At 37.5% G+C, this 27,837-nt stretch overlaps 1 protein-coding gene across 2 annotated transcripts in view; it reads right to left on the reverse strand.

Moving 5' to 3' along the window:
* Positions 1–27,837, reverse strand: part of LOC133847504 (irregular chiasm C-roughest protein) — a 260,979-nt gene that overhangs the window by 13,027 nt on the left and 220,115 nt on the right. Inside the window, exon 3 of one of the 2 annotated variants that reach the window (XR_009895168.1) lies at positions 24,119–24,289. The gene's annotated coding sequence lies outside the window, so the exon portion shown is untranslated. Of the gene's footprint in view, positions 1–3,627; positions 3,718–24,118; positions 24,290–27,837 lie in introns of those variants that run through there. The other variant, XM_062282606.1, reaches the window with a different exon arrangement.

The raw sequence follows: 27,837 nt of genomic DNA on the forward strand, positions 1-27,837 counted from the left end.
AGCAACTTGACAGCGACAGACGAGAAAACTGGACGACGAGCGAACGAAAGTTGCTCGGCCACATCGAAACAGAATTTCAATCAGTAAATTGAACACCTGAACTTAACTGATTTCGTGCTGTGGGTCTCACTCACTCGCTATATAGCCATGGGTCTCAATCTGGGTTTGGCCAAAAAAAAAACAACCGAGGGAGAAGCAGCGTGCGAAGGCGAAATTGAGAAAAGAAGATGTTGCCGCCGCAACGACGACGACGACGACGACCAAGAAGAAGAAGATGAAGAGCAACAACAGTAGCAACAGGCAACACAGGCAACAAGGGGCGCAGCAGGAAATTAAGACAGGTAAAGAAGCAGGGACTCTGTGGAGAGAAGGGGGAAAGCAGAGCGGAATGAAGCTGAGCTGATATCCCTGCCCAAAAGTGACACGCAAACCAGCTTGAAGTCATCATGCCAACTGTCGACCACAGCAACGGCAACAGCAACAGCAACCGCATCAACTTCGATTTCGATTTCGTAGCTCCAACTGCAAAATGCTGTCAAAAATCTTTGAAAGAAAATGCATGTTTATGGTTTTGTATTACAACAGCGAGCCGATCTCAAGACGCTTGATTTTTTTTTGTATAACTTTAAGCCTTATTAACATATTTTATGCTGCCTTCCCCTCCCTCTCTACAATCCCCTTCTCCTTCATTCTCTATTCCATTCAAGCTCGCCCACACACAACCGACACACGACACACAACAAATAAAAATATATAGTGAAGAGAAAAAAAAAGCAACAGCAACGGGGTTTTTAAGCCACACTTTTGCCATAAGACACAAGACATTGGGGACGTGGAAAGGCCGTGTGGGCTGGCCCAAAAGATCGATCCGTACCAACAACAACAACACCAACAACAACAGCAACAACAGCAACAACAGCAACAAAGAGCCATTGAGTCTATGTTGAAATTTGTTGTTGTGAAATGACCACAAAACCCATGTAAAAAATAAACATGAAACTGGATTCTATGCAGAGTTGCTTCTGCTAAAAAAAATATCTACAAATTCTGGCAGAAATTTGACGAAATCTGAATACACTTTATAAATGAGCCTTTAATTATTATACCCCTGAATACACTTTATAAATGAGCCTTTAATTATGATACCCGCTACTTTTAGGGAATAGAAGGGTATTATAAATTTGTGTCAGCAGAAGAAGGCAAAAATCGAATAAGAAACGTAATTTGGAAGCTAGAGAGAGAGAGAGAGAATTTTGGTACTGCTTTAACGATATACCAAATATGGATTTCGGTATATTTTAGTACTTTTTTCGGTATATTATTTTGTACTCTATGGTATATTTTCAATGCAGTACTATATCAATACATATAACAAATATAGCACTTGGCAAAATGTTACTATTTTTGCGGTATATTCTAATACCGCATTGTTTTGCTTTTACTCAAAATGGGTAGCGGGTATCCCACAGTTGAGCACATTTGACTGTAGGTTTCTCATTTCTTTTATTTACATTTTATTTTTCTAATATTTTGTATGTTTATTTTCCAAACTTGTCAAAATATGCACAAATTTCGATTTTTTTGTAAGCTTAAATAAAATTTATCGGTTCTAATCTCTAAAAAAAAGGATCAAGATATGCAGCAGTTGTTGTAAGCAACTTGTGGTAAATTTGTCAAATTTGTCAGATCAAACATATTTCCTCTTACTCTCTTCAGCGCTTAATAACGCATTGCTGCAGATGAATTAAACTAACTAACTATCGATTCAACTGAAAGCATTTTTATTTGTAAGATTAAAATGTTTCATTTGATGACATTAAATTCTTAAATTTTAATTTGAAATCGTTTCATTTCGATGACACTAAATTCTTAAATTTTAATTTGAAATCGTTTCATTTCGATGACACTAAATTCTATTAAGACCCTTTTGAGAGTTTTGTCATTTAAGTTGAAATTGAAATAGCATTAAATTGCACTTAAAGTCGAAGAGTTTTATTTTAAGGCGATTCTCTTTGTGCAGCCACAACTTGCAACAATTAAGCGGCAAGTTCTGTTCTCCACACACACACACACACACACACTCACACACGAACAAATATATATATATAATTTATATATAGTTTGTTGAAGTAACCTACTTTTGTGCTGACAACAAGTTTTTTGGTAATAAGAAGAAGTTCGACAACAGCAGCTTCTGGACTTTTTGACCAGGCCAGCTGATGACATTGTTGAATGCCGCCTCTTCTCTCGTCGTCTTCGTCGAGGCAAGTCGAGTCATCTCTTTTTATTATTTGTCGATGGTGCCACAGTTGTGTGCAGCTAATTGAGTTATATATGCGAGAGCTATACAATATACAATATACAATATATATCGAAAGTCGTCGTCGCCACATGACACAGCGTAAAGTGCAACCAAATGGTGCACAGGTGAACGTGGAAAAAACTATTAAAAAACAAAATCGAGAAAGAGAAATACAAATACAAATCAATTCAATAAATTTAGATTGAGAGTCTTTTCTATACAGGTTTCGGGCTTGGGTTTTTCGGTTTTTTTTTTCGATTTTTGGTTTTGGTTTTGGTTTTCGGTCGCGTTGTGGGGCCTTTGCTTCAGCTTCAACTCCAGCTCTCCAACACCAACTCCAACTCCAACTGGCTGGCTGGCTTAGTTAGTGCAGCGAGTTTTGAGCTAACGAATCGAATCAAAACGTGTTGGAAAAGAGCATAATAATGAACTGCCAGACGACATAGACAAAGAGTTTGCGACCCACTCACAGAGCAGCGTTCGAGTTTTTCTTTATGGTTTTCCATTTCGTTTGTGGTCGGTCCAGTTGCAGCTCAAGTGAAGCCATGTCTGTCTCTCTAAGTGTGTGTGTGTGTGTGTGTGTGCTGAGTGTGGGCGTGTGTTTGCCAGCGCCATAGCATACGACACCTTCAACATCGCCATCGACATCGCCATCGACATCGACATCGTGGTCCGACTAAATCCGATTATAACTAATTATTATGAACGCCAAACTGGAGGCAAGTTTTGCCAGAGTTGTCAGCATGTTCAACGCTTTAGTTGCTCTGTCTCTCTCTCTCTCTCTGTCTCTCTCCCACTCTGTCTATCTCTGTTTCTCACTTGCCCAAGCAACTTGCAGCTTCAGTTCGAAACGTTTTCAAATGCTGCCAAGGGCTTGGCGTGGGCAGTTGTCATTGTTGTTGTTGTCGTTGTTGCCTCAGTTCAGTTGCAAATGTCAAAGAAAACTTGGCTGCTACATAATGCATGTGGCATGGCAGCAACCACAGCAGCAGCAGCAGCAGCAGCAGCAGCCTTGATTAACTATTTTTAAATCAAACATTTTTTATAGTTGATTTCGATTTCAATTTAGTGCTTTTAAAGCGACAATTTTGAAAGTTGGCAAGTGAAAAGTTGCGCGTTAACTTAATCTGGCAAACGCCACATTTATGCTAGACAAACGCAGTTGGTTGTTTTGTGTGCACACGCTGCGTATACGTAATATGCACAGTTTATTACACATTTAGCGATGCTTAATTTTTGGCCTTTTGTGCAATAATCATGAAAGCGAGTTTATATATATTATTTATGTGTGTACTTGCACAAGTATTTTTGTCAAATAGACTTACCGTTGCCCCCTCCTCAAGGCTCTGTGTTGCTGTTGTTGTTGTTGCTGCTGTTGTTGTTGGCAGTGGACTTTGCTCTGTGGCTTTGACGCAACTTCAAGCAGGAAGGAAAATAAAAAAACACACGCTGCAAGAAAAATATGTATATAAAAGTCAGCTTATTAATTTAAGGTTCTCTTGTGTACATATTAATTGTTGTTATTGTGCGATATTGTTGTTGTTCTTGTTGTTGTTGTTGTTGTGTTGTTGTTCTTGCTGCTGCTTGGCCATAAACACGCACGAGTCGTGTTAGGTCGCGCCGGCTTCCGCATTTGGCCAGCAAGGTCTTTGGCTCTCTCACTCTCTCTCTCTCTCTCTCTTCCAACAGGATTGTGAGGCATTGTATATCACAAAAATGTTTATTAGACTTAGGCGGAATGGTTCTGCTATATATGTATACTATATAGAGTATATAGCGCCGGTAGAGCACGCGTTTTTCGCATAAAATCGACATTTTTATGCAGTTCTCATAATTACGAGAGCGTGGAATGAGGAACGGGGGACGGAGACGGGAACGGGAAAGGAGAATGGGCAAAACTCTTGTCTAGCTGCTTGTAACTGTTTTTGTTTATTATGGCCCATAATTGTTGCAATTTTTATATGCTTGTATATCGAAAATTGATTATGGACCGGGGGTAAACAATTTGATTACAACTCTCTCTCTCTCTCTCTCTCTCTCTCTCTCTAATTAAATCACATTTAATTTATAAGTTGCTTCGCTCTTTAGTTTGACGCAGCTGGCCAAGAAAATTCTTCAAAGCCAAACTGTGTGTTGTTGTCGGTCAAAGTCTCGGAGTTTTTGCTCAAATTCCATACATATGAAATAGTTTTTCCAGCTCAGAAAATTCTTGTTTTATGCTGCTAATGCAAGTTTTTAATTGAATTACGCAAGTCGTAGACAAAATGGAGACAATATGCAGCCCAAGCATGAGACACAGACAAACAATAAGGCACAGAGGAAGAGAGAGAGAGAGAATGGGAGAGACAGAGAGAGGTAGAGTTGGAGTCATTGTCACAGACACAGACAGATGAACAGACCGAGAGACAGAGAGACATACAGACAGACAGACAGACAGATAGACAGACAGATAGATAGATGGATGGATGGAGAGACGTTCTGTGAGGAGGACAAACAATTGAAATATTTGTAAAATTTCTGCATGCCATTTTATGGCATTGTTCTATTGTTATTGTTGCCATTGTTGTGTGTAGCTTTTTAGATGCTCATCAATGCCATTTAGTAGGCTCTGACAGACTTTGCAGTCAGTTGGGAATGTATAGACCTTTAAATTCAGAAGATATACTCAATTTTGAAAGTAGAGAACTTACATATATTTAAACTCTATTAAATAAAGCATATGAAATGTTGTAAACTATGCACATTTAAGCTAAGCTGTCATTTTAATAGAATTTTGCAAATCAATTACAATAGAAAATATGTAAGGAACATTTTGAAGTAATTCAGATAAAAAAAAGAAATTAAAGCTTCGTAATTGCTTAATATTATAAAGAATAGGCATTAACTGACAGCGTATTAGTATACAAAAAAATGAAATTTGTATTGCACACTAAAGTTTAATTTCATAACAAGAAGATATGTTGACGATATTCATGATATAATAATAAACTTGCTTGCAGTACTAAATCGCTCTGACTCAACTCATTGCAATAAGAAATTGTCTTCGTTATTTCAATAAAATAATTAAAGTAATATTAAATTACTAGACAATACTATAAATAGAAATAAACAAATCCCCATTTTTGAGTTCGTATTAGATAAAGAATATATGTAAACAGCAAGCTTAAATTTAGTGCAGAAATGATTTTCAACAATGGAAGTTCAAAAGTATATTATTATTATTATTATTATTATATAACATATGTGTATATACACTAATAATTTTCATTAAGGCATCATTATTATCATCATTATATGTGATGTTTACAAAAATGCACTAATAGTTTCTAATTCGTAGCATATCTTGCTGCTTATCTGCCAGATTACAGGGTATTTTTGGAACGTTCATAGCGTTTGCATTGCTGTGTCTTGTTTGCCAGGCATACACGATACAAATTGAAAAATTGACATATTTGTGGGAGGCGATGGCAGAGGAGGGGGAGGAGGAGGAGGAGAGAGCCTGCCTATAAGTAACCACAGATAGGGTTGTGCTCTACCAAACCCGCTTCCTGTCCACCTGCCCCCCCTTCCCCTCTCTCCCACCACCTGGCCTGTCCTGGCTCGTGTCCTGGGCTGCCCTGACTTGACTTGGGCTGCCGGGGCGCACTCGTTTAACCGATTGCATTTGATAAACAGCAGGCCATGATTCATGAGCCAGGGCTCTATTATCCTTTTGCATGCGCCCAGCCTAACGAAAATGCATGTGGCAAGCGAGTGAGAGTGTGTGTGTTTGTGTGTGTGTGTGTGTGTGTGTGTGTGCAGATGGTGGCATAAAAGTGAAATATATGCGACGTATTCATAAGAAAACATGCGATGCAATAAAAGAAAAAAAAACATAACATAACAACAACAACAACGAGAACAAGAACAGGAGCAGTGGAAAATAATATAAAAAAAGAAAAATGAAAATAAAAATAAAAAATACTATATACAAGGTACAAAACGTGTGGCACGAAACCGAAGCAAACCAAATGGAACCCAAACGTTGCTGAATGAATCAGTCGCGTTGAGTCGAGTTCCTGTCTCTCTGTCTGTCTGTGAGTGGGGGCGGGGCGGAGGGGTTGGAGGAGTGAAAAACGCACTCCAGGACATGGCCACGAGACAACAGACAACAGAGACAAACAGACAGCTACAAAATGGATGAACGTGGCAACAAGCGTTAAGTGGTTGCCTGTTGTCCTCGTTGTACTTTGAAATGTTTTACAAATTCAACAGAAAATTGTATTAAAAAAAAAAAACAAGAAGCAAAAACAGCGATAAAGGAATAACTGAAAGCAGGCCAAAGGAAGAAAAACGAGCATCGAAATAGCCGAAACTGATTGAGAGAATCGAATGATATATGTATATAGTATATTTTTTTGGAGGGTGAACTTTCTCTGTCAGTTGTGTTCTTGTGTGTGTGTGTATGTACAACCCTCTCTGATCGTCGCTCTAGTTTTGCGAGACTCTCTCTCTCTCTGTCTTTCGGTCTCCGCGGGGGTGTTAAGAGGGCCACAAAAGTTGCCCCCGGTCAGCTGGGCAATGCGCTAATTTACCACGCAGCGGGGCGGACAATTTTCCCAAAAATGAAATCAAACAGAACCCAACAACAGAAACGAAACAAAACAATAACAAACAACATAAAATAGGCATAGCAAATGAGACAAAAGCCGCGAGCAGAACAGAGAGTGCATGAGTCATTCGTAGTCGGAATTCTAATTCTAAGCAGTAGACGAGGGTCGATTGTCGATTGCGTGGGCTTTTGCAGCTTGCCACAGGGTTGTGCTTGCCTCCTCCTTCTTTTCCTTTTTGTTTTCTGCTGGGGGGGTTGTGCAACTCACCCATTGTAGTGGAATGAAAGGCGGCAAAGATAAAGAACAGCTGGAACTGTATGGCGAGTTGGTGGCATCCCAGCCAAGTCTCTGGAGCAATGAGTCATGCATCAAACAGATGTGACAGCCAACACACTACTGTCGCTCTTCTTTTTCTTCTTCCTCTTCTTCTGCTGCGGACACCCCCTTTTTTAGCTCCTTCCATAATTGCTATGAAAGCGCTTTTTATTTGCAACTACAATAAACTCATCGAGTAGATACTCGAAGCTCAGAGCGAGATTAGCTAGAGTCAACTAGAAATCAAGTTTAGGGTTTAGCTTTGACTTTCTTAGCGACTTTCAGCTAGTGTCATTTTATTATAAAGATTTCATATTTATTTATTTTTTCTTCCTTTTTTGCTATTACAATAAACTAATCGAGTAGACACTTGAAGCTTAGAGCAACAAGAAATCAAGTTTAGGGTTTAGCTTCGACTTTCTTAGCTACTTTCAGCTAGTGTCATTTTATTACAAATTCACTTTTCTATTTATTTAGTGCTTTAATTGCAACTATGATTCAATAATCTGATGCTTGAAATTAACTTTATTATTCAGCTTTAGCTTTGTCCTCTTTAGCCACTTTCAGCTGGTATCATTTTATTAGAAATATTTGATTATTTATTTACTGCTTTTTATTTAAAATTACAATGAACTCATCGAGTTGACTCTTGAAGCTTAGAAGCTAGAGTAGCTGAAGTCAGCTAGAAATCATGTTCAAAGTTTAACTTTGACTTCTTTAGCCATTTTAAGCTAGTGTCATTTTATTTTAAATACTAGGTATATAAGTTACAATCAAAATATATAAATAATTAATCCAATAAATTATTTATGTATTATAAGTGTTGCTTAGCATTGAATGCCAACTTATAAACTTAATATTTTTATTTTATTTCAAGTAATTGAACTTGCAGCTAGTGTCATTTTATTATAAATACTTCCTAACTTAGATATTTGTGCAAGTTTTTAGGTACTTAGAGATTCTATTCTAAAATAATAAAAGCTTGTTTACTCTTTCGTATTTTATTTTATTGAATTAAGTGCCGCTTTCTCTCTCTAAACTTTATTTGTTAAATTTTGAGTTGAATTTTTATCGATTCATTATTTTATTTAATTTCTCAAAGCAGCTGCCGCTTTTAGCTAGTTTTATGTGCAATTACTCTTTCAACTTGCAGCTAGTGTCATTGATTGTCAGCTTAATTAGTCGACTTTAAAAGCACATTCATCAGAAGCTGCTTTTTCCATTGCTCTCATGGCTCGGCTTTTAAGCCTTTCGAGTCAGCTTTGGGAGTCGCACTTTTCAGAAGACTTCAATTGCCGCCGCACTCTCAGGCTTAAGAGCCACTTTCAGCTAGTGGCATTGAGAGACTTAAGTAAGCAGAGCTTTCATTTGAAATGGGGATACTAAAGCAAAGCAAAGTTTAGTTGCGCCACACACACAATCAGTGGCAAATCATAATTGATAAGTATTTTGGCGCAGCGAGTTATCTAAATTGTATTTTCCCCTTTTATGAAAGTCCAGCAAGAGGCAGAGATAGTCGACGATAGATATAGAGAGAGAGAGAGAGAGAGAGAGAGAGAGAGAGAGAGAGGGGGCGCTTGCAATTATCTGCTGTGGGAAATATTCTTTTGGCATAGAAGTTGTGTGCGGCGGCAATTTGCCGCAAATATTTGCCAGTGTCTTCGCATATCTTGTGGCTCTCTCTCTGTGTGTGTGTGTGTATTACCCGGCTCAAAGTTGAGGCTTATCTAAATGCCATTTGGTATTTGGTTAGAGGGTACAGTTGATACAGCTGGCTGCAGTCTAGAATCTAGATGTGTGTGTGTGGCAACATTCTTTGCGGTCAGTTGCAAGTCGCGACTAGTTGAGTTTCAGTTCAAGTTAAGTTGAGTTGATAAAAACGAAGGAGCTGCAAATCCACTTGGGCCAAATGTAAATATTAAATTTGCGCATAAAAATAATGTGGCAAAAAAAAAAAAGAAAAACACAGATAGATACAAAGAAATGCTAAATGGAAATGGAAATGGAGCTCCACCGACTTCAAGCTGAGCAAAAGTATATATTGAAATATTGAAAGCCACAAGACAAGACAGGACAAGACAAGACTCAAAGTAGGAAGCGAGCCAAACCAATCGTGGGCTACACAACTAGAAGATGAAGAGTGAGTTTTTTTCGGCCATAAAAAGCTTTGGGCTTGGGCATGGACTATGAAGTGCTAGTCAAAGGTCCTGGCGCAATTGACGCGCCGGCAACGGCAACGGCAACAGCAAAAAAAGGAAAAAAAGAGAAGGAAAAAATGAAAATGGAAGACGACTCCATAATAATTTTATGCGCTTCCAAAAAACTTCCGCTCAGTCATAGCGTTGTGTTTCCGGCAAGGAGCGCCACAGCAAGACATGCCACACACACACACACACACATAGAAAGAGACATACACACACACACACACACACACACACACATGGCAGCAAATTGCCATAGAATTTTTGCTTTACTTGGCCCGTCAAGCTTTTCCTTTATGTGCGCCTTCGTCGCTAGCTTGATTTTTGCCTGCGTCTTGGGGAGTTGAGGGAGCATATTATATGGAGAGCGGAAAGCGGAGAGAGGAGAGTGGAGGAGAATGGAGAGTCGAGTGGAGTGCAGAAGAAGAAGGAAGGCCAAGGGTAAGCCAAGGGGTAGAAGCAACTGGCAACTGGGAACACAGAGGGCATGGCTTGACTGCCTGACTGCCTGACTGACTGACTGACTGAATGGTTGGGTGAATGAGCGAATGAATGAATGAATGTTCAACTGTCACTTCCGTTTGCCAAGCCACCCACACACCACACCACACCACACCACACCACACCACACGCATTCAAGAGAACGACATATCAGCATACATACTTGCTGACGAGCTGAAGCAGCAGCAGCCGAAGGACGAGGCGTCAACATTGTAGTTGTAGCTGGCTGCTCTTGTTATTGTTGCGCGTGCGGACAGCAAGAGTGAGAGAGGAGAGGGGAGAGTGGGGGACAACGAGTAATGACATATTCAAACGCAGCGCGAAGTTGTCGACGGGCAAAGGCAAAGGCAAAGGCGTCAACCTACCGCCGCCCACTAAACGTCTGTGTAAGCAAAAGAAATAAAGACCCCAAGCAGCAAGAGGAGTAGAAAAAAGAAGGAGAGAACGCAAGAGAGACGGGGGAGAAGACGTAGGGAAGCGTTGCCAGACATTTTGACAAAGCTGGCGACAAGGACGTACACTTGTAATAACATAAAAAGGATATTGTAAAACATTTTCATAAGTTCTGTCGCAGACATTGCGCGAGCAGCGACAACAACTTTGGGAGATGGGTAATGGCAACTACTACCTAAACACTCACTCACACACATGTGTGTGTGTGTGTGGGTGTGCGAGTGTGCGTGTGTGTTTACATGCTAGCATAATAGTTGTGTGTACGCGCACATTGATCACTTGAGCCACCTGACAGGAAGTTCCTAATATCCTGTCAAATTTTACAAGGTACTCTCAACAAACTTTGCTCTCTCTCTCTCTCTCCATTTATTTCTTACTCTAATATGCATAATAGGTAATAAATGAAATAAAACAAATGTACAAGAGGTATAGAAAACGATCAATAGATTTCAATTTTGGAGACCATAGAGAACTCAATTCATATTGGTTATTAAAATAAAATGAATTAAATCAAATGATGAGTTATATTAGAGCCAAGCTAAATGAAGGTATGGAAAATTATCAATATTAATGATGTAAAGATCTTGTTGTAGTTCACTTTAGGTTATATTGAAAAACAAAATTGAGATTGATTGTTGGAGAACAATAAATTAAGAAGAGTTTTAGAATTTTAGCAAGAATAGGAAAATTCAAAGCAAGAAAAAATTGATCAAACACACAGAAGTCAAAAGATGTTGAGATAAATGAATACATATGAAAATATGTTCAATAAAATAAAAGGTATAAACTTTATAAGAAAGAGAACAGGAATACAATACAATATTTTGAAATTCTTGTGGTATAATAAAAGCATTAGTAAAAAACATTATTAAAGTAAATTTTCGTAACCATCAAAGGTGAAAAAAGTTTGATACTAAATATATTTAATTTGAATTCTCTATTGAATATGAATAAAACTAAGCAGATATCAGTAGACATATTGTTAAATACATTTTATATTTTTTTGACAAATATAAAAATATTCCATGTCTGATTAAATTGCATATTTATTGTCATTAAAAAAAGACAAACACAAAAAAAAGATCTTTAACAATTAAGATTTATAAAAAACACTGAAAAATAAAAATTTGAAAAAATACTTCGAAACATAAAAGCTTTACAACATAAGCAACCCATAACTCAAAATGATTTGCACAACTTTAACTATAACTAAAGAGACTATTTCAAGTGAATAGTAAAGTTGTTGCTTGTTGTTGGACTCAAATTGCAAATGAAACTGAAACTGAAAGGAATATTCAATTAAGCGAAAAAAGGGAGTGCATAAATTATGAGAAAAGCTGATAAACAAACTGAGGGTTGCTAGCAGAACAGAACAGAACAGAACAGAAAAAGTGAACAATAAGTGCAATAAGTTTGGCAAAAAACCAGAAGAAACCAAAGTCAGAATGACGTAAACTAAAGTAAAGGAAAGTGGGGGAAGAGTAATGTAGTGAACTTCCTTTGGCACACTTTGAAGTGAAAGTCAAATTCAATCGAATTCAATTACTAGTTTCACTTTGCCGCCAGAGTTGCCACCATTTGCGCACATGCACACATTGGTTGCTGCCCCAAAATCCCGGCAACCAATAAGCCAAATTTTATGAGCCACATTTGGCTTTCCATTTGCCATTTTTGGACTAATTTGACAGCAGCGTCGTCGTCGCCTGGGTTTCTATTTTTTTTTTTTTCGTGGGTGTGCAATTCATTCATGTGCCAACCCTCAACTGAATGCGAGAGACTACCCTAAAGAGCACACACACACATGTAAATTCATATAGAGCTGCCAGCTGGCAACCCTCAAGATAGTCAAAAAAAACCGGGGCACACTTCAACTTGAATGTGCTCTGGTTCAACTTTTCCATCAATGACTATTAATTGGGGTTCTGTTTGCTGCAACGAATTGCTGAGCGAAGCTGAGGGGAGGGGAGGCGGGGGCGGGGACGGACGTTTCAGTTGCATTAAGGCGGCGCCATTAAAGCTCATCAGAAATGCAGTCCAGAGACCCCCTCCTCCTCCTCCTCACATGGCTGGCGGGCAAAAGCCCCCCACAAAAAAAAAATAGATGAAGAAAAAAACGAAAACAAAAATATTGCTGCAGCACTTTAAAAGTGCCGCTCATAGAGTCTCATTCTCATTTTCATTTTCGTTTGCCTTGTTGTCCATTTTCATTTCCATTTCCAAAGTGTTTCCCTCCCCACTCCCCCACTCCCCTCCTCTCTGACTGGGGGTCGTCTAATGATGATAGCTTGACAAATATTTATTGCTTAAGCATTTGAGTGCAAATATTTTAATTAGTCTGGCGACAAGAGCTCAGCTCAGCTCAACACGCTCGTAAAAGAATATATATATATCTATATCTATCTATCTATATATACCATATACATTCTGCTGTGTGGCAAGATGCTGTACTGTGCCCCACGCTCTCTGAATTGAGACTTAATGAACTGCAAAGCGGCTTTCAATTGCCTCCAATTAACCAAATTAACAATGGACATCGTCTCTGTCGTTGTGCCTACTTAAAGATATACTTATATACGACGAGTAGCTTATTGAAGCAGCTGCATAAATCTGAGAGAAAGACAGAGAGAGAGAGAGAGAGAGAGAAACCTGCAGCAGTTGTCAGAAAAATGCTGCAAGACACCGACACTGACAGGCGCACAGTGCAACATAATTTGTGGCATGCAAAGAGCTAACAAAGCGACAGGATGGCTCATAAAAGCAGTTAAAAAAACAAAAAACAAAAAACAACAAGCAGCAAGAAACTTTCGACATGCTGACGACGAGGACGCGTCAAAACGATCGAACGAATGTTGCCACAGCGTATCGAAGGTTCCGCCGCCTGCCACTGCAACTGCCACTGCTACACAGAAAGAAAAAAGGATTGAAAATCAAGATTTTGGTCGAGAAAGAAAGTGTCAAGAATATGCAAAATCTTAATGTTGAAAAATACTTCTTCACAAAAGTTCTTATTTATAAAAGGAAAGCAACTCATAGATCAAAAAAAACTTATTGCAATACAAGGTCAACAAGATCTTATTATAAGATCGAAAAATTATTAATTATATTTTAGAGTTTTTTTTTGGACTATTAATTTATTATATAAGGCACAAGTTCTTATTTGTAAGAGGAAATAATCTTATAGTTTAAGACCAAAAACATGTTATACAACAAAAATCGTATTATAAGATCAACACAATCTTATAAGATCAAAAATGTACTCATTATATATCTTATTGTTTTGTTTTCATGCTTATTTATGTATGATTTTTTGTATTATTTAATTAGATCATTGGATTTAGTTTGTTCTCAACCGAGAAATATGGTTAAGTTTAACTCTACTTACTAAATACCTATCATAGATTGGCACAGCATTTGAGCCCAGGACCTTCTTTCTTATAGAGCAATGAATAATGGATCACGAGAACTCTACTAACTGAGCTGTGAACTTGAGCTAACATATATTACAACTTTATAGGAATTTCGATGGATTACTGAATCTTATAACTTAAATTTAGTATTTTTGATCTCATTTTGAGAATGTGACATTTTCAAGACAGATATTCTTGCTTTTAAGAATTTGTTCTTAAAGTGATCTTATTTAAAGAATACACTTTTGAAGACGCATGTTCATGATTTTAGAAATCGTGTCGTTTTTTTTTGCAGTGTAGTGCCACATAAAACCAGTAGTTGTATGTTGTTGTTGTGTGGCACAATCAATACACAAGAAGCAAGTACAGCTGCTCACAATAAACACAGTAAGAGAGTAACTTGAGCATGTTGCACTTCCGCCGGCTGTCGTTGCCAGACATTTTAGCAATTTGCAACGCCAGCCAAATTGGGCCAAATTATGAGGAGCAACAAAACTTTGCTGCTCTGCAGGTGTGGCAACAAGCAACGCGGCGGCGAGCGAGGCAACGTTCAAGGGGGCAACAAGCAACACCGTGGGGCAATGCCAGCAGCCATTCTACAACAACAACAACAACTATGGAAAAAAAAATAACACAGATTCATTTGCCATTGCCAAGAATTAATCGATCCAACAACAACCACAACGAATGCTTAAACAATGATAATCGTTTTATTTCTATTTCTGTTTCTATTTCTATTTCTCTTTTTTATTTATGTTTTTGTTTTTTTTTTTTTTGGTTTTCTTAGTCATAAATCATTTGAAGAGCGCAAGGGGGAAGACTACATAAGAAAAAAACAGAGAACATTAAATAAAATGGAAAAAAGAACAAAAAACTAATAAGATTTAGTCACTTGTGTGACAGTCGAGAAATACAATTGAAACTGACAGAATTTAGTCTTTGCATCTTTCATCTTATGTGATTGAAGCATTCAATCAAATAATCTATCTCAATGATCTGATTGCTGAGATCTTTATGGCTATTTTATGGCAATGTTTGATTAGCTTTTTTTTTTTGCTTTTCGCTTACGCATCGAAAACTTGGCAAATCTATTGTAAAATCAGCAGTTTAGCTGTTTATTTTGTTTAAGATTTATAGAGCTCCAAATTCTTTAGAATTTATTGTGTGTGTTTTGTAATGCTAAAAATGAAGATCGTTTTGTTTTCTGAATAAACTGTGCTGGCGATGAGCTGATAATTTATTTGCTCCGTGCTTCAAGATAACTAAAAGAAGTTCTAACAGTACGTGTGAGATTTATTGAAAAGTTGAAGAAGTTTTTTTTAGCTTTAAATAAAGGCAGAATTTTTCATGATTGTTTTGTGATTTTCGCTGATGTATTATGAAAGCAAACAAAATGTAGTTGAATTGAAGTAAAGATAACTGAAAACAGTTCTAACAGTAGAAAGAAGATTAAGATTTTAAAATTTAAATAAATAGTCCGAAAATCAGTTGAAAAATAAGTAACAAAATTACTAACATAACCATTTTGGAGTACATTTGTAATTGGGTTTTGAATATAGTATATTTGGCAGAATATAATATATAATATTATCATTTTACTTGTATATGTAGCATATATAATATATTTCCACTATATACAAATTTATGAATTTAGTGCATAGCTCATATATAGTATATTACCATTAAATAGAATATTGCCACTATATAGTATATTGTCAGTATATTTTATTACCAATACACATAGTTCATAGTTAGTATATATAGTTTTTAACTAGTTTATAGAAAATTGAGACTATACAGTATATTTCTAGTATATGGTATATTATTAATATATAGTATATTGTCATTTTTCGGTATGTTGTCAGTATATTTAGTATATTTTCAGTAATATTTATTATATAATTGGCAATATACCGAATAATGACAATAGAAAATTGAGACTATACAGTATATTTCTATTATATGGTATATTATTAATATATAGTATATTGCCAGTATATTTAGTATATTTTCAGTAATATTTATTATATAATTGGCAATATACCCTAGCCAATATATAGTAGATTGTCAGCATATAGTATATTATCAGTATATATTGAATATTGCCAGCAGAAGTTGTTAATTAATTTAGCCAAACACATTTAATTTACTTTTATGTTCTGTGGCCTACTTCACATCAAATGGCCCTGGACTCCCTCCCAGCCACAGAATCGCAAAGTATCTGGGCAAAAGGTGCAAAGGCGTTTGCTAGTTTCCATCGAAATGTCAGCGACAACTTGAGGGCATAAAGCGCCCACTCGCTGCCTGACTGACTGACTGACTGAGTGACTGAGTAACTGACTGAGTGACTGACTGACTGAGTGACGAATTGGCAAAGTGACAAAGCTGGTCAAATGCAAAAGCAACTTTTTGGCAGCAACTGTTTTTTTGTTTCCTTTCGTTTCGTGGGTAAACAAAAGCGCCTAGCATAAAAGGTCAAAGTGTAACACCTCGGGGCGAGTGTTACAATTTTTAGATGGGAGGAGGCGCATATAAATCGGGCTTAACGTACATAAATCGCAGATTGGAAATGCAAGCACCCCCACCATTTGTCCCACTTGCCTCTTGTAATATTCACGCACTTGTTAAGCAACATTATTCAGTTTTTTTTTTTTGGTTTTTTTGGTTTTGTTTTGGTTTTGCGAGCGAAGCCAACGAAAAAATATGCGCGAAAAAAATGACAATAAACAGTGGCCAGTGCATTTTTCGAGGATAGAAAAGTGTGTGGCAGTGGCAGTTGCAATGCAGGGGGCAAGGGAAAGTAAAAGTGGCAAATGCTGTGGCTGGGCCGTGGACAGGCCAAAAGCGGTTTATGGTTTTTGCTGTACTCACATTTTCAGCTGCTGCTGTTGCTGCTTCTTTTGTTGTTGCTGTTGTTGTCGCTTCTTGTTGTTGCTACTGCTGCTGCTGCTGTCGCTTGTTGCAAGCTCAAATGTCACGCAAAAAAAATAAATAAACAGCAACGAGAATTTCACTGGCGTTTTTCTTTCGACTGCCGCTGTTGGTTGCTATTTTCTATTTGGATTTTCAATATTATTATTTTCCTTCTTTTTTTTTGTTGTTGTTGTTGTCGTTTTGTGTTTTGGCACTTTCAATGTTGCACGTTGCAACTGCGGTTGCTGCGGCGCCAACGATTGCACTTCATAATAGTAATAATAATAACTCCCAAGATATCCGCAATCATCACACACAGATATCACACTGGTAATCCAAACCGCAGTTGGCTTTTCAATTTCGTTTTTCTTTTTTCTTTTCTTTTAATATTTCTTCTTATTAATTTATTTTTTTTTGTTACTTTTTCAACACTCGAAAAAAAATCAAAAATTTACGCATACCAAAAAAAAAAACAGTATTAGAACATTTTTAAACGCACGCTGTTGTTGTGTTTTGACTTGGTAATGTTTTCATTTGGTTTTTTACGAGTTTTTCGACTGAAGACTTCGACTTCGAGTTGGATTTCGGGTTTCGGGCACAAAAAAATCCGCCGACACGAAACGCACGCCACGAGCTAACGAAACGCAATGCGAGCAGCAGGTGAGGGTGCAGATAGAGCTACAGTTCGAGCTGAAGCTGAAGCCGAACGAACATGCTCATCGAACTCGAACATGTTCGAACGTGTTGCGCGCTGCTGCTGCTGTTGCTGCTATCGCTGTTAATGTTGTGAGCCGCTGTTAAGAGAGCGTGTATGCGACGTTCTGTCAATGGGATGGGATGAATGAATGGATGGGGACATTATTTATTGCGGAGCCGAATCATTTGCTCGATTAACAGTGCTTATAAAAAGTACTTTCAACCTATATCCATCGATTAGCAGTCTGCAAGGAAAACAAAATTGATTGTGCTATGAATTAATCGTAATGCATTCTCGAATATTAAAGTTGATGAAATCGATTCAGCTATTGGATGGGGGTTAATTAGCAGAAATTAGCTAATATGTGTGGCATTTATATAATCGATATCTATCGTGCAATGTCATCATATCAATAGCGTCATCGATGGATAGCAAAAAAAATGTGATTATAATCGTTTTAACAAAATTGCAATACTAATTGTTAAAGACACTTATAGAGCAGTTGTCCGTATATATAAATGATATTATTACTAAGAAGTATTGTGCATATTAAATAATATAATTACAAATCTCTAAAATTATATACAAACTCGATCTATAATAAAAGTTGATGGTAGAGTATACATTGAGTACAAAAATATTACATATTACTCGACAAAATGAAAATAAATTTCATTAAAATTAAATTTTGAGCTTAATTTGTTTCAAATTAAATTTAAATTGTTATATTTTTGCTTAATAAAATTCATTAGATGTAAAAAATAAGATTCTTTATGTATTTTATTTTAGGGACTTCAATTTAACTCAGAAATAAATCTGTATCATATTTAATATTCTCGACTTTATGAAAATGCCATTCAAATATTTAATTATTTTCTGTGTTAGAAATAATTTTCAAAGTTGCTTTAAAGATGAATTGTATTAAAGTTAAATGAATGTAAAACTAATTATTATTTTTATTTTTTAATTTTAATACGAATTATCGATGATAGTAAATTTTTCATATTAACACACTTGTTTTGTATTCAAATTTTTAATTTTGTTTCATTTGCTTGGTTCACTTTAAATGTATTTTATTGTATTTTTTCTATTTATAAAGATATATATTTATTTTATTTTTATTTTGCTTGCAAATTCTAATTAAACTTTTGGCACACTTTCATTGCTTAATCAATTCTTTAATGAACTTTTAAAGCTCCAAAGCTCTACAACTTATTTGCTCAAAAAGCATTTAATAAACTTGAATTTTCAACAGTATTTTTGCTTCATACTTTATTTTTTGCTCAACTTTCCGCTTGTCGCACTGTTTTTATGTGGCTTTGACATTTTCGGGGTCATCCAAGCTGACTGTAATGATGCAAACTCGCTTTGAGTGTGCTTCAAATTTGCCCAGACTGCACCCAAGAGCTCTACCCCCCTTCCCCTCCCACCAACCTCCCCCCTTTCTACTATATGTATACAAAATAGAGTTGAGCTGCATTATCGGGTAAATCGCTTGTCTGGCAGCTTGACCGGCTTAACCTGGCTGTGAAACGCATATGCTTAGCTATCATAAGCTGGCTCAAGAGACGAACTCATTAGCGGGAAATGCTGTTGCCAGTTGTGAGTTTATCATTAAAATGATTGCATCGAGAGATACAATTTGCTTTGCTTTGCTTTGACTGCAAACTTAATTGTGGAGTGCAACTGTTGCCCCCCAAAAACAAAAACAAAAACAAAAACAAAAGAGAGCAGTAAAATAGCCAAAGAATTCGCATGCGCCTGAGGTCAATGCTGTCATGACACTCAGCCGGAATCGGAATTGAAGACCTTCCTCTTGGTGATTTTTTTTTGTTTTGCAGCAATCACAAAGTCACAGCTGTTGCACCCACAACTTGAACAAGAAGAAGAAGAAGATGAAGGCGATGGATAGAAAATTTGGACATGGCAATCAGTGCTGGCAACATCTTGCTTGAGCGGCTCGACCCGACCTGAACGCCAGCCTCTTAAGCATATGGTGTGATCGTGTCTGGCACAGGTTTTGCCAAAAAAACCAAACTCAGATGGTAGAGAGGGGAAAAGAGAGGAGACTGAGAAAGCATTGAGCACTGTGGGAGCCGCTTTTGCCTCGTCTTCATCGTCGTCGTCGTCGTCGTCGTGTTGCAAGCACAACGTGTTAATCAGTTGTCTGCATGATGCGCCGATTCTGAGATCAACAATAATTGAATCGATACACAACACAGCACAGCAGAGTACAGCACACAATAATAAAGGGAAAGGGGCAAAGACATTTTCCGAAATCAACAGAGAACGAACAAGAAGTAGAAGAATGTTTATTTTAACTTTTTTTTTTCTTTTTCTTCTGTGTGTGTGTTGAAAATTTATGGCACGACGCATTGAGCGCAATTTAAACTACGCGTGTGAGTGCGAGGTGTGAGCGGGAGAGCGACAGAGTGGGAGAGGGAGAGGAAGAGGGAGTGTAGAGCTAGCGGGTGGGGTGCACCCAAAAAAATCGGTACTTGCAACCCCGCCGTATTGGTTGCCACAGCATCTCTCTGCATCTCTCTGACGCTGGAGCCAAAGTGATGAAGTGTCCGCCACATAGCGTTCTTTCCAATTTTCTTTTCTACTATTTTCGTTTTATTTTCGAGGTTTCTTCTGCCGCTGCTGTTGCTGTGGCTGTGGCTGCTGCTGGGTAATTGTCGTGTAATTTATGGTCCACGCATGGGAATATCAATGTTTTCTGGTCTAAATTTACGCAGACATAGTTAGATAGTCAGCGCGTTGATAAAACCGACAAACAGAAAGAGAGAGAGACGGAGCAAGGCAAATAGAGAGGGAAAGAGAACAGAGAGAGGGAGATAGGGAGAAAAGAAGGACAGCGTGGAGGCGGCGATAGCAGCACCAGTTTTTGATACTTTCTTGTTATGATTATCACAATTGTTTATAAACAATAATGCTCACTCTTTGCTAGCTGTCGGTTTAGCCCGCTTTGTCGTAGGGTAGGTCACAATTGCAGTTCACAATAGCACATCATAAATATGTGTGCATTGATAGCAGCATTTCTCCAGCTAACGAGCTCCACGATACAGCTAAGAGTTATGAAGATCAAAGTTCCATTACAGATAGAGATAGACCAAAAATCATAGATCATCATTTTAATGGTATTTGTTACAATATTTTAATAGAATTTTAAAAACATTAAAAAAATAAAACACTAAAATTTAATGCATTTTTTTGTAATTTCAATACGGTGGAATTGGAAATAATAAATAATTGAGATTTGGTGTTAAAATAATACTAAAATATGGTATATTTTAGTATTTTAAAGAAAGGAATAGAATGTTGAAAACATAAAAAAATAAGGCACCTCAATTAAATGTATTTTTTTTTTGTAATTTCAATACGGTGGAAATGGATAAATAAATACTAACATAAAATGTTAAAAGCATATTATATTAAAAGTTGAATTTTATTAAAAATTGCAATGTTAAAATTAACTAATCTTAAAATTCCTTGAGTTATTCTAGAACAACAAATAATTGAGAGTCAGTGATAAAATAATACTATAATATGGTATAGGAGAAGTATAGGGATTTTATTTATTTAGTATTTAATACAATATTTAATAGAAAAGAGAAAACTGGCTGCTGGACTTCGACTTCGACTTGAATTATAAGGATTTTAAATTCTTTAGATTCCTTGAAATATTATTAAAAATGCAAAAAATTTCTGAGCTAATTAAAGTTCTTTTTTATTTTATGAAGTAAACAAGGCAACAAAATTCAAGTATTAGTCAAATTATTAAATATATAAATTACAAATTTCTTTGTTTCACTGAATTTTTGTAAAGTTCTATTGCCAGGAAATTTGTTTTTTTGTTATTATATATCCTTTAATTTTATTATATTTCATTTTTAGCTAATTCCTTTGATCTGTTTCTTTTCAAGCTCATCACTATTCCAAGCATTAAGTTAATTCTATTTCATTTTCAGCTAATTCCTTTCATTTACTTCTTTTTGAGCTCATCACTTTTCCATGTATTCCCCCCTTTGAGTTGACTTTAATTCCTTGGCCTTTTATCTGAGTGTTTTTCTGCGCGCAATTTCTTTCATATTCGTACTTCTGCGAATTTCACATAATCTTTGGTTTCCGTTATTGCGACTAATTTAGATACACGATGAAACGACAGTTTCAAGACACTCCACTCCGGCCTCCGTCTATTGGGGTGTTTCGTTTCGTTTCTAAGTTTAAACCGAAACTCTCGATGCTCTCTTGAGTCTCTTGACTCCCTTTGGCAATAAGACATTCCTTTCTTTCGACTTTGTACCGCGAGTTGAGTGCAAACTATTTTTAAATATCGTCTGTGTATATTTATTTGATATGCGCCTCTTTTTCTTATTGTCGCTTTTTTCCCCCTCATCGCGTGTGTGGTTCACGTGGGGCGCTTTAATGAATGCAATGTCATCAAATCAAATCAAATGAAATCAAATGTAATCCTTGCATTCGCCCACGTCCATGTCCACTTTCACGTCCACGTCCAATTTTTGTTGACAAGTTTTTTGGGATAACAAGAGTCAATGTCAAAGGCGCAACTTTAGTCTCCCAGGCGGATGCAACGTTTGCTAAAAATATCAGAGACACATTTTGTTTTTTCTTTTTTTTTGTGGGGTGGCGCAACGCACACCCAATTTTACTCAGTCTCCGACACATTCGCGTTCCCATTTCGTATTTCCATTTCGCATTTCGCATTTCGCATTTTCAAGTTGCAGTTTGCAATTGCCGGACAGCTGTATTTCATTCAGAGACGGCAGCGGTTGGCATTTGGCACGCTTCATCCTCAGCACCAGCAGCAACAACAACAACAACAGCAACAACAGACGACGACGTCAAATGAGTTGTGGCAAATTCAAGGGCGTGCGGCCCATTTCATGCCACAAAAGAAGGCAAGACGCCGCCGCCGCCGCCTATCTAAAACCATTGCAATTCCCTTGCACTATTTTCTCTGACTACGTCCGGCGTATCTCGTTACGTTACCCTGTAAAGTCAGAAAAGGGAACTTTACTTCAACTAAGAATTGCCTCTTCGGTAGCCTATACACTAAAAAAAAAAGGTTTTAAAATTAAGATGTTGGTCTTAGAAATGCGTCATGAACATGACAACCTTCAAGTTAGAAAAACCATCTTGATTAACATGCAATATAAGAGGAAAAGTATCTTATAGTTTGAAGACCAAAAACCATATTATAAAATCAACAAAATTTTACATAATATTTTATTATTTTCTTATAACATTTATTTATTTAATTGGCTCAGTTTTATGCTAATCTCTCTACTTATGCAAAACTTATCACACAACATTTGAACCCAAAATCTCCTCTGCAAACAAAGAATGTGTTGAGCTATGAACGAAAATGAAAAACCGAAAAGCTACATAAAAACTTTATAGAAAATTCGGTGGATTACTGAATTTCAGTTTTGAATTTTCGAATTCTAAAATTTTTGGTCTTCTTTTGAGAATTTTGAATTTTAAAGTTTAAGATTCTTAGTTTTAAGCATTTATTCTTAAGTTGGTCTTATATTAAAAACACAATTTGTATTAGAAATTAGTCTTTTTTTCAGTGTAAGAATTGCTTTTGATTTACAGGGTATCTGTGGCAGCATGCAGTTCATTATTGGTGGCCGTCAGTCAGTCATTCAGCCGCCCTGACGCGATGAAGAAAAATCATCATCAAGAGCGTCGCTTTTTATGTGTGTTTACTGTGAAATTTATTTTTAATTTAAACGACGCGCAGTTGCCGCTGTTGCTGTGGCAGACCCGGAGACAGGGAGACATGGAGAAGCAGAGAAGGAGAGAAGCTGAAGGAAAACATTTAAACAGGATGCAGGCAGCCAGCAGCCAACAGCCAACAGCCGGCAATCCGACCCGATCCGTTTCGATCCCCAGTACCCATGACAAACACACACACAGAGAGAGAGAGAGCATCCCCCTTCAGTGTGTGTGTGTGTGTCGCTGTTGCTGCTGCTGCTGCCCCACAGAGTTGCATCCCCTGTTTGGCGACCAAGTCGAGCCAAGTCATGCAGTCGAGCTGAAATTGCTTAAAAATTGCCAGACAGTGCAAATATGTTCCGGGGGACGCAATGGCCCCGGGGCTAACGTAGCTGGAATTGCAATTGGAGTTGGAGGTTGGCTGCTGGATACTGGATGTTGGCTGCTAGCTGCTGGCTGCTGGCTGCTGCATGTTAAAGTTGGCGGCACATTTTGGGGGCTGCCACTGCTGTGTGGCTGTGGCAGCAATGTCGAGGCTGCCGCTGGTTGCCATCCCATTTCGTTGTCGTTGTTGCCTGTGACAGCAGCGGCAGCAACAAATAGTTTGCAGCACGACGACGACGACGAAAAAAACAACACAAGTATCGCACAAAGATCAACTTGCCTCTTTGCCGCATGCCCCAATGCTGCTGCTGCTGGCTGGCTGGATGGGACGACGACATGGGGCCAGCTGTCAGTCGGGGCGCATTAAAATGCAAAAGCATTTCATTTGCCGCCGCCTCGCAGACAAAATTCAAAATCAGCAAATTACGTGCCAGCAGAATGGCGGCCATGTAACTAACACTTGCAACAACATTTGCAACACTTGCAACTGCAACAGCAACAGCAACAACAACTGCAACAACAACAACAATGAAACCACGTTGCAGAGTCCTTTTCATTGCCATTGGCAATGACAACCTGCCTCTCTCGCCTCCCTTCTCACTCACCATCTCTCTTTTATCCTGCTTGCTCTTCTTGTTGCTGGAGCCGCTTAAGACGACATGTAATTATCGTTTGGCAAAAAGGGAATTTGCAGCGTGAATGTCGCCAACGTTGCCAACGATGAGCCACTGAAAATATTGTGATTACATCACTCGTCGCCAAGTCACAGTGAACAGCTGGAAGGAAATAACGGTGAAGAGTTAGGAAGTGAATAAAAAACTATAGTATAGAAAGATACTTGAACAAACTAAGAAAATTTATATTAGAAAAATCTTAAGATTTCATAATTTGTTATTATTTAATACTAAAACGTAAACATTTACAATTTGCCTTTTATTTTTATGCTAATTATTTCGGAAGCAAATTTTTCTTTGGTTGCTCAATTATCGACATCACAAATGCGCTTTGCGCAAAAATCATTTAACACTTCTCTGAATGAGCCATGTGAGATGTCATAAGATGCTTCAGCAGTATTGTTCTTTAGATGATTACAAAACTTTATAAATAGTTTTAGGACATTACGATTGACTTTAAAAAAGTTATCGCAATAAAAGTTATTATGTTGTATGAATATTTTTGTTGTATGGTTGAATTTTTATTAAATTTGGTACATACAGGAAATTTGTTTGCGATCTGATAAAAATTGTAAAAGCTCTTTTAATACAACTTTTGAGTCGAGTCTTAATTGATTTGTGTGACAATCTGGTATGTTTTGCACTCTATGGTATATTTTTAATGTATTACTGTACCAATATACCGAAAATAGTAATGGTATATTCTAATATTTTGTGGTATATTGTCGGTATTTTCGTCATATTTTGCTATTTCTGTGGAATATGACTTTTTTATGGATAACTGTAGCTTTCTTACTTGTACTGTTTATGTTTAACTAAAATCAAAAATTTTTGTTATAATTTTTATGGCATTTTACTTAATTATTTTATTCTCACATTTTGACCATCTTATCGGTTATAATGCTATAGCCAGGCCATATGAGGTTGCAGTTTTAAAGGGCTCACATTGTTCGGAATAATGGAGGAAGTTCTTTTAATCGACATTAACAATTTTTGCAGTCATCTCCAGAGGAAATTCTTGCAGCTTTTTTGTTAATGTGTGAAAATCCAGGATGAATTTCTTCGCAATTTTAGTATAAACTGTGACTTCCTTTCACTGTGAATAGAGTTAGAGCAGTGCTCAGCGCTGTGGCTCCTTGGCTGTGCACATCCAAGACCCATTTCCATTTCCAGTTACAGTTAGAGCTCCACTTCCACATCCACATCCACTTGGACGTTGAGCTTGAGCTTGAGTTTGACTTCCACTTCCCCTTTCCAGTGAGTTTGGCATTGGCGCTGCCCAATTGGCAATCGGCAGCAGTTAATGAAGTCAGCTCCATTCCTAGTGCTTCCCCCACAGCCATGTGGCAAGTAAGGTGAGTGTGGAACGTGTTGATGGCTTCGATGGAGTCAGATGGAGGCAGAGTTTTGGGTGGATGTTTTTTGTCGCTGTCGATGGTGAGTGCGAGTACGTGTTGGTATTTTGCACTCACTGAAGTTTATTTAAATTTTGTGAAGCCGCCTTGCCAAGCTGTCCCGCTGTTCTTCTAGCATGTCTCTCACACACACACACACACACATAGTCTTTGTCCGTCTCCATTGTCTCTGCTGTCCGTTCATTCACCATTCGCCATCCGATTACTTTCGCTGTCTAAATAATTTCGCAAAACGGTTTCGGGTTATTTGAGCTGCGCTTTGGGGCTGCCTCAAGGTGAATGGCAAATGGCAATGGCAGGCGAACGGTAATTACTTAAAAAGCAGCCAATGCCTCCACCTCTGCCTCTGTATCTGTCTCTGCCTCTGCCCCTGCTCCCGTCTCTGCCACTGCCACTGCCACATGCCCCCCACGGCCCCTTGTCACGCGTCACAATCTAACTCAAACCTTTAGACTTCGACTCGGACTCTGCCTCCGTTCCCGTCTCCGTCTCCGTCTCTGCCTTTGCCTCTGACTCGTGACTTGTGAGCTGTAACGGGTAACTGTGACTGTGACTGCGACTGCGACTCCTTGCGTGTGCGTGTGACTCCGGTTTATAGCACGTTTGGGAGTTTAGTCCAAGTTTCTGTCTGTGGAGTGCAGAGGGGGTGTTGATGCACAGTGAGGCAAGTAATTAGGTAATACGATTTTCTAAATTTAAATTGAATATGCCCAAGTTATCTAATTATAAAAGGAACACAAAAATGAAATTAGCGTTTGTTTAGAAACAAAATATACGCATTTTTGGCAACTTTTTTAATATTCCAGTAAAATATTAAAAGGAAAACGAAAGTGACTTCATTTTTAAGTAAATGGAGTTTTACAAATTTAAGTATTAAGCATTTTCAATAAAAACCATTTTCTAAAACATGTCAAAATTATACCGTGAAAATACTTAAATATACCAAAGCATACCGAAAAATATACCACAAATAAAAGTATTCTAAAGGATATAGAAACGAACCAAAAATATACCACAAAATGCTTAAAAATATACCAAACGCTATTTAGTTATGCTATATTCAAAATATACCACAAAGTATACCAAATTGGCAGCCAAAGCAACTAAGATTTGATTTCAATTGACGTTTCTTGCCATAAAAAAGTATTTCTTAAAAAAATACTATAATTTTTATCAAATTTTACATGCAGTTTGCATGCAAGAAAGCAACAGTCGACTGTGTAACACCTGCTATCTATTTTCAATAAAACCACGCTCTAAAATATGGTAAATTTATTATTATATGGTTTCAAAAATACTATAATATACCAAAGGCTATAGTTGGTATATCGATGTAGTACATTAAAAATTTTAAATAAAACATAATTAAGTTAACTTAATATAGTTTTAGTAAATCTCGATATTTCTATAGATAGCTTAAAAAAGTAATTTCGATATTCATATTCAATGGCAAATCGCGTGAAAATGCAAATGATGCTTGGCCCCACTGTGCGTTGGGTCTGTGCACTTGCGCGGCTGCCGCCCATTTGAACAAAAGTGAAATGTAAGTAATTAAAATTGCCAACATTCAACATTTCGTCTCGTAATTTGAAACTTGCAACTGGAAACTCGTAAAACTCTCTCATATATGCCCAGACATAGAGACAATCCGACAATTGTGGGCGATAGTTAAACAACTGAAACTGGACTGAGTGATGGAGTTAAGTGTGTATGAAACAGGAGTGAGAAGACACTAAGAGTGTGTGTGTGCGTGTGTGAGTGTGTGTGTGCTTGTGTGATTATTGATTAGGCCCAACAACATGCATTGGCAGCTGTTTTCATTAACGCATTTCCTTACCTCTCTCTCTCTCTCTCTCGCTCACTGTCAACAATTTCTCGATGCTTGTTACGAGGTTCGCACGCCTCTAAAAAAAAACGAAAAACGAAAGAAAAAAAAAAACAGATTTCAAACCCGAAGCAGCATCTCATTCATTTCATTGTTTGGTTCAGCTACGAATCTGACTCCCAACTCCAACTCCAATTCGAAGTCTATAGCTATAGCTATAGCCCATCTCTATATTATGTGTATTATTTTTGGCTGTTTGTTTTTTCTGGCAAACGGGCAGAGGAGAGGCTGCAAAAACGCCGAAAAGGCACGTAGCTCATTGCCGTAGACGATGGCAAACGGAGCCGTGGCCATGGCACTTTACCACGTTGCCTGCCACTTTGCTTTCATTTCATTTCATTTCGTTTCAT

This window comes from Drosophila sulfurigaster, chromosome X, assembly GCF_023558435.1.
Source record: "Drosophila sulfurigaster albostrigata strain 15112-1811.04 chromosome X, ASM2355843v2, whole genome shotgun sequence".
NCBI lineage: Eukaryota > Metazoa > Arthropoda > Insecta > Diptera > Drosophilidae > Drosophila > Drosophila sulfurigaster.